Genomic DNA, 15,517 nt, shown 5'->3' with positions numbered 1-15,517 from the left:
GCATGTCTTCTCTCTCAGCCACAGAGCAAAAGCCCTAAGCCTCACTGTGGTTGGACTAACCTGAATTGGATAAGAGAATTCAAGCACTGATTGACTTAGGTTGGTATTGTCTTCTCTTCCTGAATGTCACTGTGCCAGGCAGGGACCACTGGTGAGATTAAGCTCACCCAAACATGTAGCTGCTACAATGTGTGGTGGAGTGGTTCCCGAAGGGAAAGTTTTAGGAAAGAGTGTGGGTATGCAACCATCGAATAGCCACTCTGCTCCCAAAGTACTGGAACATTTAGAAAAACAAAGCACTCATCCCACCTACTTCAGCCTGTACCTTAACAAATATTTCAAAATACTGATAAAGCCCTGGTCGGTTTGGCTCAGCGGTTGGAATGTTGGCCTGTGGACCAGAGAGTCCCAGGTTCGGTTCCCGCTATGGGCATGTACCAAAAAACAAAAAAAACAAAAACAAAAAACTGATAAATAAAAGTGACTGCAAGCAGAATTCCAGTGCCAGAGCCAGGGGCCCCTAGGAAGCCAGCCAGCACTGACAGGGCGCCAGTTCACAAACTGCCCAAAGCAGCTGCTGTGGGGATAGACCTATTAAGCTCATGAACCACAGAGGTATCTCTGTGGCCCCTCATTACCATTTGCTATTGTTTAAGCTGTTTAGCTACATCTTTGGCTGAGGAACCAGACACCTCTATCCACGTTTTGAATAGAATGCACATGATCCCAGCATGAAGGTGATGTAAACAACCACATGGACAGGATCCTCAAATATGGCACTCATGGACTCGGGGGGAGAGATAGTAACAAAGGTTTCCCACTGGGTAAGAGTGAGCAGGTCCCACCCCAATGACATCTGCCCACTGTCCTAATAAATTAACTAAAAACTTGCCACTGAATCGAGCATATAGCATCTGGGAAATAACATAGAGGTTTGACACTAAGGCCTACTGAAGAATAATAAGGATATTCAAGATGTAGAAGAGCTTGATGGGACAGCTGCTGTACTGTCCTTGAGACTGGGCTGCCTTGATGGGCAAGTCAACACGAAATCCCTGAAAATACACAAGAGCAAACACAAAAACGGAAGCAATGAGGTTCATGAGATTGGGTAAGAAAGCCTCCCTTAAAACTTGGACTTTGTCGGTCCTGGTGGCCAGTAAATGAGAGAGCTATGACTGCACCCTCAAACTTGGTACCTCTGCCAGTGTTAATAGTAGAGGGACTAAAGGTCTTCCAGACAATGGTTTCACAGATGTTGGTGGCAATAAAGAGGGAAATACCAGACTCCAGGCTGTAACCCTTCTGTAGCAGTTCATCTAACAGCAGCACAATCCAACCAGCAACAAACAACTGAATAATAAGGAGACAGATTCCAGCACCCATCTCAACAGGATCCCCATACATGTCCGTCATGATATATACAATGGCTTGCCCAATGGTAATGATCATACCAAATAATTTCTGGGATCTACTGAATAAAGCTCTATTTTTGGGTGTATCTCCAACTTCCATGATTTTGGCTCCAGCTAACAACTACATAATCAAACCAGATATTACATTTGGGGAGATACCCAATTCCATTCAAGTTCCTCTGTTGGATGCAAGAATACATCTCATCCAGCAGAAAAGATCTATAGAATCTGATGACATGATTCCAAATAGTGGTATCTGACAACATGCTAGGAAAATGAAGAGAGTGCCCTGGCCAGTTCGGCTCAGTGGTTAGAGCGTTGGCCTGCGGTCCACAGAGACCCGGGTTTGGTTCCCGCTAAGGGCATGTACCTTGGCTGCCGTTTGTCCCCGGCCCTGGTTGGGTTGTGTGGGTGGCGGCCACTCGATGTGTCCCTTTCACATCGATGTTTCTCTCTCTTCCTCTCTCTCCTTCCCGCTCTATCTGAGTAAAAAATGGAAAAATGTCCTCGGGTGAGGATAAAAATAAATAAATAAATAAATGAATAAATGAATGAATGAATAAATAAATAAATAAATAAATACATAAATACATAAATAAATAAAAGAAAATGAAGAGAGTTATAGCAGTCCATAGTAATTTCTCTCTAAACTGGATTTTCCTTTCAGGTTTTTGAATTTCTGGTGGAACTGCCCAGAAAGGTTTGATAACTTCTAAAAATTTGATGCTGATGGCGGCTGCTGGGGCGGCTCACCAGGGCACAGGGACCTCCGCACTCACTGCTCTGGTGTCACAGCTGGGGCCTCGGTACCCACCCCCGACATGATCTGGCCCACTGCACCCAAAGTGCAATTTTTTTTTGCAGATAGATATCCAATTGTTCTAGCATCATTTGTTGAAAAGGCCACCCTTTCTCTACTAAACTGCCTTTGCACACTTGCTGAAAATCACATTTGTGTGGGCCTAATTCTGGAGTCTCTATTCTGTTCCACTGGTCTGTTTTTATGCAAACTCTATACTGCCTTAAGTATTTTAGCTTGATCATGTCTTGAAATCCAGTGGTATAAATATTCCAACTTTCTTTTTCAAAGTTGTTTTGATTCCTGTAGGTCCTTTGCATTTTAACATAAACTTTAGAATAAGCCTATATATGTATTAGCCTGCTGGGGCTTAGATTGGGATTGCAGTGAATATACAGACCAATTCGGGGAGAATTGGAATCTTAACAATCTGGGTCTCCGACCCATGACCATGGTATATATCTCTTCATTTACTTAGAGCTTTAATTTTTCTCAGCAATGTTTTGTAATTTTTAGTGTATAGATGTTACATGTCTTTTATCTTATTTATCCCTAACTATTTCATATTTTCAATACTATTGTAATGGCATTGTTTATTTCAGTTTTTGATTGTTCATTGCTAATAAGTAGAAAAAAATTGAGTTTTGTATATTGACCTTGTATCATGCAACCTTGTTGAACTCATTTATCGGTTATAGTAGCTTTTTTGGAGATTTTAATAAAATTTTCTCTATAGATGATTATGTCATCTCTGAATAAAGACAATTTTACTTCTTCCTTTCTTTTTTTTTTTCCCAAGAGGGAGGAAGGGAGAGAGAGAGGGAGGGAGAGAGAGAAGAGAGAGAGAGAGACAGAGAGAGACAGAGAGAGAGGGGGGGGGACAACTTCTTCCTTTCTAATATGGATGCCTTTTATTTCTTTTTCTTGTCTTGTTGCACTGGCTAGAACTTCCATGCAATATTGAATAGGTGATGAGAGTGAACATGACTTATTACCAATCTTAGGGGGAAAACCCTTAGTATTTAACCATTAAGTACGTTGTTAACAGTAGGTTTCTTTGTAGATGCCCTTTATTAGGTTGAGGAGGTTTGTTCTCTTCCTAGTTTACTAAAGATTTTCCAACATATTCAGAATGTGTGTTGGATTTTATCAACTACTTTCCCTGCATCTATAGATATCATCTTATTTTTTTCTTTTTTAATTCGTCAATATGGTGACTTGTATTGATTGCTTTTTCAAATGTTAAAAGTCTCGCATTTCTTGGCTAAATCTCACTTGATCATGGCACTTTATCCTTTTAAAATATATTGTTAGATTCAGTTTGCTAAATTTTGGTTTAGAATTTTTATATCAATGTTTATGAGTAATTTTGGTCTGCATTTTCTTTGTGTTTTTGTCTTGTTTTGGTATAATAGTAATTCTAATCTCATAGAATGAGATTGGAAATATTTCCTCCTCTTCAATTTTCTGGAAATGTTAGTGTAGAACTGGTATTATTTCTTCCTTAAATACTTGGTGGAATTTACCATTGAAGCTATCTGAGACTGGGATTTCTTTGTTGAGAACTTTTTAAACTACACATTCGATTTCTTTGATAGATATAGGTTTATTCACATTATCTATTTCTTTTTGTGTGAACTTTGGTAGTTGTGTCTTTCAAAGAATTTGTTCATTTCATCTAAGTTGCAGGATTTATTGACATAGAGTTGTTTATAATAATCTTTATTATCCTCTTAATATCTAAGACTCTGTAGGGATGTTACCTTCTACTTCCTGATATTGATTAATTTTTGTCTTTTTTCTTTTTTCCTGTTGGTCTGATTAGAGATTAGTCAATTTTGTTAATCCTCTCAAAGATTCAACTTTTGGTTTAATATTTTTTCATATTTTCTGTTTCATTGATTTTCGCTCTGATATTCCTTTCTTTTGTTTAATTTTTTCTCTTTTAAAAAAATTCTTTTTTTTTTGTGATACGTGCCCAGAGCGGGAACTGAACCTGGGACTCTCTGGTCCGCAGGCCGATACTCAACTGCTGAGCCAAACTGGTCAGGGCTAAAAAAATTCTTTTTTTTTTTATCCTCACCCGAGGACATTTTTCCATTTTTTTGTTCAGATAGAGTGAGAGGGAGAGAGAGAGAGAGAAACATTGATGTGAAAGGGACACATCGAGTGGCTGCCTACTGCCTGACCAACCAGGGCTGGGGACAAACTGTAACCGAGGTACATGCTCTTAGCGGGAACCGAACCCGGGTCTCTCTGGACGGCAGGCCCACGCTCTAACCGTTGAGCCAAACCAGCCAGGGCTAAAAAAATTCTTAATATAAAAGCTGAAGTCACTTATTTTAGATTTTTATTCTTTTCTAATATAGGTGTTTGGTGATATAAATCCTCTAAAGTACTGCTTTTGTGGTAAGTAACAATTTGTTGTGTTTTCTTTTTTAAATCCTCATCTGAGGATATATTTTTATTAATTTTAGAGAGAGAGCAAAGGGAGGAGAGAGAGAGAGAGAGAGAGAGAGAGAGAGAGAGAGAAAGAAACATCGATGTGAGAGGGAAACATCATCCATTGGTTGACTTTCATACTTGACTGGGGATTGAATCCACAACCTAGGTATGTGCCCTGACCAGGAATTAAACTTACAGCCTTTTAGTGTATGGGAGAATGCTCCAACCAACTGAGCCATCTGGCCAGGACTGCTGTGTTTTCTTTTCATTCAAAATACTTTCGATTGCTCTTTTTGATTTCTTCTTTGACCCATGGATCATTTGGAAGTGTGTTAGTTTCCAAAATGTTTGAGGATTTTGCTGAGATAGTTCTGTTATTGCTTTCTAATTTAGTTCCATTATAGTCAGAGAATATTTTTATGTGACTTAAATTCTTTGATACTTGTTTTATGACTTTGGATATAGTCTGTCTTGGTAAAGTGCCATGTGCATTTAAAAATAATGTGTATGCTCTGGCCGGTTTGGCTCAGCGGTTAGAGTGTCGGACTGCGGTCCAGAGAGACCCGGGTTCTGTTCCTGCTAAGGGCACGTGCCTTGGTTGCAGTTTGTCCCAGGCCCTGGTTGGGTCTTGCGGGTGGCAGCCACTCGATGTGTCCCTTTCATGTCGATGTTTCTCTCTCTCTCTCTCTCTCTCCCCCTCCCACTCTATCTGAACAAAATATGGAAAAATGTCCTCAGGTGAGGATTAAAACAAAAAAAGAGAAAGAAAGAAAGAGAGAGAGAGCAAGAGAGAGCGAGAGAGAGAAAGAGAAAGAAAGAAAGAAAGAAAGAAAGAAAGAAAGAAAGAAAGAAAGAAAGAAAGAAAGAAAGAACAGTATCCTCCTGTTGTTGTGGGGAGGATTCTACAAATGCCAATTAGGTTAACTTGGTTGATCATGTTGTTTAAGGCATCTATATCCTTACTATTATTATTACTATTATTATTGTCCCCTTTATTATTTGTTAATCCTCACCCAAGGATATTTTTTCCATTGCATTTTAGAGAGAGTGGAAGGGAGGGAGGGGGGAAGAGAGAGAGAAACATCAATGTGAGAGAGACTCATTGATTGGCTGCCTCCTCGGGGCCAGGGATCAAACCTGCAACCCAGATACATGACCTTGACCTGAAACTGAACCTCTGACCCTTTGGGCTGATGCTCCAACCACTGAGCCACATTGACCAGGGCTGTCCCTTTTACTCTTTGTTGTTTTTTTTCTTTCTTCTGCCTTCTTTTGAATTAATCAATATTCTTAATAATTCCATTTTATCTCTCTTTTTTGCTTATTCACATAGTTACCAATTGTGATGCTCTTCATTTCTTGGTATAGGTCCATATGTTTATTTGTTATCATTTTCCTTCTGCTGGAAGGACTTCCTTTAACATTAGTTATAGTTAGGTTTCCTGGTGATAAAATCTTATAGGTTTTGTATGTCTGAAAAAGTCTTTGCTTTATCTTCATTTTTGAAAGATATTTTCTTTGGGTATATAGAATTAAAAGTCAACAGTGTTTTTCTTTCAGTAGTTTAAAGATGTTGTTCCATACTTCTCTGGCTTGCATTGTTTATGACAGGAAGCTAGCTGTCATGCTTATCTTTTTCTTCTGTATGTTATATTTCTGGTTGCTTTTTTTTTTTATCCTCACCCGAGGACATTTTTCCATTTTTTGTTCAGATAGGGTGGGAGGGAGAGGAAGAGAGAGAGAGAGAGAAACATCGACATGAAAGGGACACACTGAGTGGCCACCACCCGCACGACCAACCAGGGCTGGGGACAAACTGTAACCGAGGTACATACCCTTAGCGGGAACCGAACACAGGTCTCTCTGGACCGCAGGTCGATGCTCTAACCGCTGAGCCAAACCGGCCAGGGCTATTTCTGGTTGCTTTTAAGATTTTCTCTTTGTCACTCCTTTTGAGCCATGTGCTGTACTATAATTTTCTTCATGTTTCTTGTACTTTGGGTTTATTGGGATTCTTGGTCTGTACATGTATAGTTTTCATATAATGTTGAATAATTTTGGCCATTATTCAAATATTTTTTCTGTTCTCTCCCTCCTTTTTTTAAATTTTTTTTATAGATGCTTTTATTGATTTTAGAAAGAGAGGAAGGAGAGAGAAAGAGAGAAACATTGATGAGAGAGAAACATCGATTGGCTGCCTCCTGCACGCCCCCTACTGGGGGTTGAGCCCACAACCCAGCATGTGCCCAGACTGGGAATTGCACCAGCAACCTCCTGGTGCACTGGATGATGCCCTACCAACTGAGCCACACTGACCAGACCTACCTTTTCTCCTGGGACTCAAGTTACATATCCATTAGGCCACTTGAAGTTGTCCTGCAGCTTACTGAGGCTCTGAGAAAAGTATATTGGGTAAGTTTAAGCATATATTAGTGAACTTGATGACAGAGAAATAGAAATACCCAACATGAAACAGAAAAAAAAGACTAAAAAAAAAATGAACCCAGCTGGCATTTTGACTGCAACCTCGAGACCATGAACCACAAGCACCCAGCTATGCTGCACTCCAATTCCCAACCCACAGAAACTTTGAGGTAATAAATGTTTGTTGTTTAAAAGACCAAGTTTTGGGGTTGTTTTCTATGAAGCAATAGATAACTAATTCATCTTCTTTGCATTTTCTTCTAGCTTCTCCTTGTATAAGTCTCTCCTTTTTATGATCAAGTTCTAAGAACGGAGTCATTAACACATGATTAGCTCTACTTTCTTATCTTACATTTGTCCCTATCCAACTTCAATCAAGTTACTATCACTCTCCTTTCTACCAAATCCACCCATTCAGCTCTCACTAGTGTCATCTGTGAATTCTTTGTGGCCAGGGGCATCTTTACAGCCCTCTATCTAGACTTCTCTGCTGTCTGGAATGCTGTTGATCACTCCTTTTCTTTCTCTAGCTCTTGATGCTCAACTCTCTTATACTTCCTTATTTTCAGCCACGTCTTCTAGGTCTCTCATGTGGGTTTCTCTTCCTTGCCCTAAAGTTGTTGTTTCCCCAGGATCTTGTCCTACCCTCCCCAAAGTAGGACTCTACATACTTCATATACTTTCTCCCAAGGACATCTCATCAACACATGTAGCTTCAACCACAACCGCTTTTCTATGGCTCTCCTGACCAGTGTCATGGCTCCTATTTTTCCTATGTGTTGGTGATAACGATTTTGGCTGCAAGTAACAGAAAACCCAACCCAGGTTGGCTTCAACATAAGGGTCACCTTTTAAGAAGGTCATATATTAAAAAGACTGGAAGAGGGCAGCTCCAGAGTTGGTTGATTCAGCAACATAGAGATGTCGTCCAGCACCTAGCTTCCTTCCATCTTTCTGCTCTGCCAGTCTTACTGAGTTCAAATGAACTCCCCTCATGGTCCCAAGCTAGCTCCCATAGGTTCAGGCATTACATACAGATCCTAAAATGTCCGGCATCAAGTAAAACTTTCTCAGAAGCTTCTCACAGACTTCCCTTCTCTTTCTATTGGCCATCACTTTTCCACGCCCAAACCAGTCACTGTTAAGGGTTAGGATCACCATGGTGGCATTAGATCAATTATGATTCAATCCTTGGGACTAGAAATGTCACTTTCCTTCCCTGAGACAGATATCACATGAGAGATGAAGTACCAGAACCAATCTTTGACTCTGCTATAAAAAAAAAGGGGGGGCAGGATGGGGATCAGTGACTGTTAAGGAGACAGCTATGTCTGTTTCCCTCTCTCTGACTCTGTCCCTCAATGTGGTCAGGCCACTGACCACATTAGTGCTTTGATTAAACCCTTCAATGGCTACACAGTAACAACTGGCTAAATTCCAAGTTCCTAGCATGGCACGCCAGGCTTCCACAACCTGACCTTTATCTACCTCTCCACCAGCCTTATCTCCCACTCATCTCCACTGGGCATCAAGAGCACACCATTATCCTTCAGTGCTCAGATCAGGCATCGCTGTTCCCCAGGAAGCTTTCTGGCACTTGCAGATGGTCCAAGAACCTCTCTGTGGGTCCATATAGCACCTGTACATTCCTCTTAGTCCTCTGTGACATTGACGTTTCTGAGTACCAACCCTTCATTTCATTCATTTCAAGTGCTCGATAAACCTTTTCTGAACCGAACCACTAGCCCCTACTGGCCTCTCTCCTGAGCTCCAGGCTTGTTTAACATGTGTGTTTGGCTTGTCCCAGAGAAACTTGAATCTCAAAATATCAAATAAGTGGTATATCATCATCTTGCCCGGATCTCTTTTTTCTCCTGCATTTCTTATCTTAGAAGATGTACCTTCACTGAGCTGCTCAAGACAGGAATTTGGGAATGACCCTTTCTCTTAACCCGTATCCAGTTTGTCACCAAGCCCGGTCAATCCTATCTTCAAATGCCTCTTTAATTTCCTTCTTTCCCTCCTCTCTTTTCTTACTGCCTTAGTTCAGGCTCTTATTAATTCCCTGGATTCCTGCAGCAGCCTCCAAATTGATTTCCTTATCTCCAACCTGTAGACACACTGTAGCTATCCTTTCTCCTCACTGTAGCCAGAGAGTGCTTTTTAAGGTCATTCTCCTGCTTAAATCCTTTAATGCTCTCCATTCCCTTATCACACGACCTTTCTTGGTTGTAAAATTCTTCAAGTCGGCCTCCTACTTACTTAGCTATATCTCTTAAAGTACTCTTATACTTATATGAACTCAAGCTGTGTGGGATTATTTCCAGTTTCTCCAGAGTAATTCCCCAAAGCTTTCTCTCTGCCTTGAGTGCAAATGTTCTCAGTTTTGCCCCCTGTTGGCTCATGACTCCTCATCCCTCGGGACTCGGCTCAAGTTTACCACCCTTGGGAAACTTTCATCCCCACCTGCTTTCCGGGGTTGATCCAGGTATCTCTTCTGCCCTCCACTGTCACAGCTCCTAACTCTATACTATAATTGTCACTTCACAATGTTTTGTAGCAACTTTTGTGCTTCAGGCCCTGGGGTAACCTGCTCTCATTCTTTGGAGCTTCTGTTTCCGTGGGAGTCAGGGTGAGGGCTCCAACACTAAGCACATACTATTAGTTAACACCTGAGACAGTGCCAGGGAAGAAAGGTAGAGGATGTTAATGAAGTAAATAACAGAAGACCTGACTTAGACTGAGGAGTGAGGGATAGCTTTCCTGAAGTAGTAATTGATGGCTGCGTGGGAATGCTAGGGATGAGGAGGAGTTGGTGGTCAAATAAAGAAGGTGGTGGGAGGGGGTGCTGGTGGCATTCCAGGCAGAGAACTAGCGCCGTGGGAGGGCCCCGAGTGGTGCGGTCACCTGCTTCTTTGAGGAGCTGAAGGGAGCTGGTGTGGCTGGTGTTCAAAGTGGTTAGGGAATGTTCTCTCTCGCTCCCATTTTTTTCATGTGGGAGGCAACCAAGAATTTTTGGTGGCCTTGCTATAAAAACAAAACAAACAAAAGAAAACAAACAAACAAACAAGTGGTTAGGGAGTGGTGCAGGATGACACGAGGGAGGAGAGTGAGGTCAGCCCAGGGGGGTGGAGCTTCACTAAGCAGGACTCAGCTTTTTTCCTGAGAGCTCTGGGAAGCCATTATGGAGTTTGGAGCAGAGGAGCAATATGAGCAGATTTGCATTTTCTAAAGATTTCTCTGCTGCTATGTAGAGGATAGAGCTGAGGACTGGAGGGGTAGTAGTGGGACCAGTTAGGAGGTGTTAGTGTCATAACTTAAACAAGAGAAATAGAAAGAAAAAAGAATGATGTTGGGAGCTGTTGATGAGGCTGGGTCAACAGGATCAGGGAGAAGCAGGTGCTGAGGATGGCTCTTCTCGTCTAGGGGGTGAGGGGGCTCTGGCTGAGGTGGGGGGTACTGGACAAGGGGATGGTTTTGGGAGCAAGTCAAGAGCTCTTTGGGACATAAGGGTGAGTTCCTCAAAGATGGACACACCTATTATTCACCTCTAATTCTGGGGTGATGGGCCCAGCAGGGGCCCAAGAACTGTTTGTGAACAACCAGACAGATGCTTTCAGTCTTGCTGACCTGCTTTGACAGCTGACTGGCCAGCACACGGTGCTGCTCCTTGGCTGACAAGGGAAAAGTGCTGTTATGTTCTTTCTGACTCAGCAGGTTATCTGCCCAAGCAGACTGCTCTGGCAGTTACCCCAGAGGAGAGCAGAGAGGCACCCATGGGTCGGAGTGTGTGTAGGGGGTATAAGAGAGAAAGATGATACCGGGAGCTGGAATAGTGTCGTACTCAGCATCTCATCATCATTCGTCACCATTTGCTCAGCTGGGGGCATGGTCTGGCTGCAGGGCAGGGCATTTAGTCCAAGAACTTGGAACGCTTTTCCATCACTAACATATAGTACTCCCAAATTTCCCCAGAGGCTTGGGGCTCCATTTTGAAGTCAGGAAGTACAACAGAGGCTGAGACACCACCCAGGTATCTGAGCATAGTTCATCCATCCACCATTCATTCATTCACTCATTCACTCACCTGTCATGTGTCAAACCCTGTACTTGGCTCTGGGTATATCACGGCAACAAGATGGACCTGGCCCTAGCCCTGGCCCCCTTGAGCTCACACACTTCAGGTGTATCCAGATGCCTGGGGTGCCACTCCCACCACAGCTACCTGTAGAGTCTCCTAGACATTTTATCCTCACTCCCCTCTTAGCCGGCTGAGACACAGCACTTTCAGAGTCCATGGGTGATGCTGTTCCAGGAAGCTTTAACTTCCTGGAGGTTCAGAGCAGTGATGCTTACAATGGCCAGAAACTGACGAGTGAGCAAGAATAGTGAATGGCTGAGCAAACTATAGACATGTGATGGGACAGCATGATGTTATCTAATTAAAATGACAAGTAGGTGGGCTTCTGTTGCTGTATTAATAAGATGAGATTCAATGTACCTGTGAGATTTTCTTTAATGAAAAAGCAGAACATGAAATGTCAGGTAAAAACCTATGTATAGCACCATAGTCTCAACCGTAGGGAAAACACAATGCCCGGCAAAAGACTGAAATGTGTCAAATGTTAGCAATGTTTATTGTTTTCGATTCTTTCCTAACTTTTTATAACGAGCAAGTATTTACTATGAAAACACGGAACCCCTCCTATATTTACAGATTGGCCCAGGTCAGGAAAGCACCCCCAGGGAAGTGAGAAGAGCTTGGGGGTCACTCGATTCTGATCACACTGACATCTGAGAGCTGGGCTAGGTGGGTGCTAAGTGCCCTTTGGCTCCAAAGTTCTGTGATTCAATTTAATTTCATATAAGTTGAAAAGTTCACAATCCAGTCAGGGAAGCAGATTTAGTTATTTACTCATTCATTAATTCAACAAATGTTTATGGAGTTCCTGCTCTGTCCTTGGCATTATCCCAGATGCTGGGGAACATAAATGCATAATTATAATACCATGTAAGAAGTGCCTCAGTGGAAGTTTCTACAAAGTGTTGGCGTTCAAACAGCAGAGAGAGCAGCTGACCCTATTTGGGGCTGTGGGAGTCAGGAATGGCCTCATAAAAGTGGCTCATCTGAACAGGGCCTTGAAGGATGAGTAAGAATTCTCTAGGCAGCAAAGGGAAATGGAGCTTATGCTGTGATGGGAATTATTTTTGGAGATGCCTACGTGTGCTAGGAGGGTAGATAAAATAGTGGATTGTTTATAGACAGTTGTCCTCATCCCAGCCACGGAAGTCAGGAAGAGAAGTGAGTTCAAAGGTCTGAACTCACAAAGTTAGAATAACTCCTTTGAGTTCTGGCTGTTTCTTCCCCCACCTTTAACTAAAAGTCATGCCTGTTCAAGGCCTCTTAGAGTAATGACTCCCTTGACCCATCAGGACTGCTTGGTCCAGGAACTGGAAACATCTGGATCCTGCTGGGCTGGAAAAACAGTGTGTGACCCCTGGATTTCTGTCCTCATGCAGAAAGTAAGTGACATCTACAAGAGGACCCAGGGCTGGAAATTCCAGTGGTAAATGTTAGTGTTAACAAGAAACCTTGTTCAGTGTTTCATCACTTGAAAAAGTGATGGTTAGGCATCTCTTCTCTGTCTAGTTCTTTCTCCCTTCCTTTTCTCAGTGTTCTTCTATTTCTCCTTTTTTGCCACATCAATCTTCCTTCTTTTCTCTTTCTTTTTCCTCTCTCTCTAGTCTCTTGGTCTCACTTTCTGACTCCTTCTGTTTCTCTAATGGAGTTCTCTGTCTCTCTTGCTTTTCACACCTTTCTCTTTCTCATCTCTCTTGCCCATCTTCAGGTCAAGCCCTTGGTTCTCTCCATTTAAGGGAGCCCTAGATTGCCTTTGAGTGTATTTGGAGAGGGCAGAGGTGGTGGGATGCTCTGAACTTGTTTGGCCTCCCTTAACAAGCATCTCTTTTTAAGGAGTCTGAATTTATAGCATGAAAATAGAAAGAACTCTTTCATTCTGGCTCTCACAGATCCCTACTTGAGCAGAAACATTTCCAGACAGATAATCACCAGGTTTCCTACAGGAAATTAAAGACTTCAGCACTGTGTAGCTGCTCGAGTCACCAGCGTGGCCTGTTAAGTTTCATGAAAAGCTTTGCTTCGCTGGTAGGTGATAGAGTACATCTTTAATGAGATTTCTTTCCTAGATCTGGCTAATGAAGTCGGTTGTGTGTGTCTTCTAGATAAGCAAGCTCACAATAAGGCTAGTGTGTTCTTATTTTGGTGCAGGCTGGCACTTTACCCCTTCTTTTCCGAGTTCTAAGGGTGCCGAATTGACATATGTCCTCAGGGCCCACATGGGAGCTCCCTGGGGCAAGAATCCTTTAATGAGGAGCATCTGGACCTCTGGCTGGCTTGGCAGATACAGCATTTGCCTCCCTTCTTCCTTGAACCCCCACTTTGTCCACACTCCCTAAGTCACATAGGAAGACCTGCTTCAATCTAACCAGCATGGTAATCCCACCCATCTTTTGCCAGTGACTGGCTTAGGTCTGAGCATGTAACTCGTTTTTGACTGGTCAATGTGGAGGAAAGTCTAGGGATTTTTGGGACAGTTTTCTCATTATTAAAAAGAGATCTAAGACAGAAATGCTTCTCTTTATTGTCTTTGGACTGTGAAGAGTGATGATGGGATGCCTGGAGGTGCTGCAGCCATCTTGTGGTTATAAGGGAGTGGCCAACATGTTGAAGATGGCAAAATAGAAAGTCAGAAAGAACCTATGTTCATGGTGATGTGCCACCAAATGAATGGCCCCTGGAACTGTCCTACCTCTTGAGTTCCTAGTGTGTGGGATAATAAATGTCCTTGTTTTAAAAACTCTCGAGTTGGGTTTTCTTTACTGGCAACTGAAGTATCTTAGCAGATATAGACAGGGAGGTCCAAGATGGGCCCACCATGTTTCATAAGGGAAGTATGAGTTCACTAAGACGTGAGGTGAGAATCACTCTGCACTGGAGCACCAGCTCTGTTCTGCGCTCTAACAAGTCACAGGCAAGTCAATTAACCTCTCTGAGCTGAAGTTTCCTGGACTAAAAACGAATATTCAATACCACACAGATGCTTGTCAGTTTTCTTCTCCCTAGATGTGTTTCTCTTCCAGCTATTTTTTTTAAAGAATTTTTTTTTCCTTTATTGATTTTAGAGAGAGAGAGGAAACGAGAGATAGATAGATAGATAGATAGAAACATTGATTTGCTGCCTCCTGCATGCCTCCCACTGGGGATCGTGCCCACAACCTGGGCATGTGCCCTGACCAGAAATCAAACCTGCGACCTTTTGGTGCATGGGTCGATGCTCAACCACTGAGCCACACCAGCCGGGCCAGCTATTGTTTTTTTTAATCCTCACTGGAGGACATGTTTGTTGATTTTTGTAGAGAGAGGAGGAGGAGGAGGAGAAGGAGGAGGAGGAGGAGGAGGAGGAGGAGGAGAGAGAGAGAGAGAGAGAGAGAGAAAGATGAGAGAGAAATATCAATTGGTTGCCTCCTGAAGGCACCCCAACTGGGGATCAAACCTGCAACCCAGGCATGTGCCCTTGACCGGGAATCGAACCTGAGACCCTTTGGTGCATGGGCCGATGCTCTAACCACTGAGCAACACCTGCCAGGGAGGGTCCAGTTATTTTTAAAGGGAGCAAGAAGGGCCAGGTGCAGAGACTTATTTAATGACATTTCAGTGCTGGAGAGAATTTTATATAGAGACCATTCTGAGTCCTTTTCCCACAGTTGCTCCCAGTACAAATCACATCTCTAATGCCAGCAACAGCGTTGAGGGGGTGGCAAATACACCCAATTCTCAATTCTCCATGGTGATGAGGGACATGGATAATTGAAAACAGCAGATAATCCCTGAGCCTGCTTTGAGTCACTGACTTCCACTGCCTCCCCCACCATCACTTTTCTGGTGCAGCTGACAAATTGCCACATGGATGCACAGCTCTCCTCGTCTCTCTTCTGGAACATCGCTTGACCAAGCTGTTTCAAAAAATGGCCCAGGCCAGGGCGATGGAGGAAAGCAAGGGGGCTAACACCACCTCCGCAGCCAAGAACAGCCTGGAGGCTGTATGACTGAGCTCGGCCTTGGAGTTGGGCTCTGTCTACCCCTTGGGCTAGTTTGACTTCAGTTTCTCCAAGCTCTTTTGGAGGACAAAGACAAGAAGGTACAAGGACCCTACAGGTGAAAGAACACCAGCTCCTTCCTCACCTGAACCCTACTCCGGCCCCCAGGGCACAGATCACTTCCGTGCTCACAGCTCCTCCCACATGGCGCACATTCCTTGGAGCCACCGGTGTCTGCCCTCTTCCCTGCCCTGAGCAACTTTTAACTGTGGTCATTGAATTGAGAGCTTCTGGATTCCTTTTTTTTTTAATTGTT

At 43.0% G+C, this 15,517-nt stretch overlaps 1 pseudogene; it reads right to left on the bottom strand.

Moving 5' to 3' along the window:
• Nucleotides 1–283: 283 nt before the first annotated feature.
• On the bottom strand, nt 284–2,140 carry LOC118637877 (annotated as a pseudogene).
• Between the last annotated feature and the right edge of the window lie 13,377 nt (nt 2,141–15,517).

Source organism: Molossus molossus, unplaced genomic scaffold (genome assembly GCF_014108415.1).
Source record: "Molossus molossus isolate mMolMol1 unplaced genomic scaffold, mMolMol1.p scaffold_m16_p_20, whole genome shotgun sequence".
In the NCBI taxonomy this organism is placed as follows: domain Eukaryota; kingdom Metazoa; phylum Chordata; class Mammalia; order Chiroptera; family Molossidae; genus Molossus; species Molossus molossus.
Note: the sequence above shows the minus strand (reverse complement) of the source record. Positions and strands in the feature narration are given on the sequence as shown.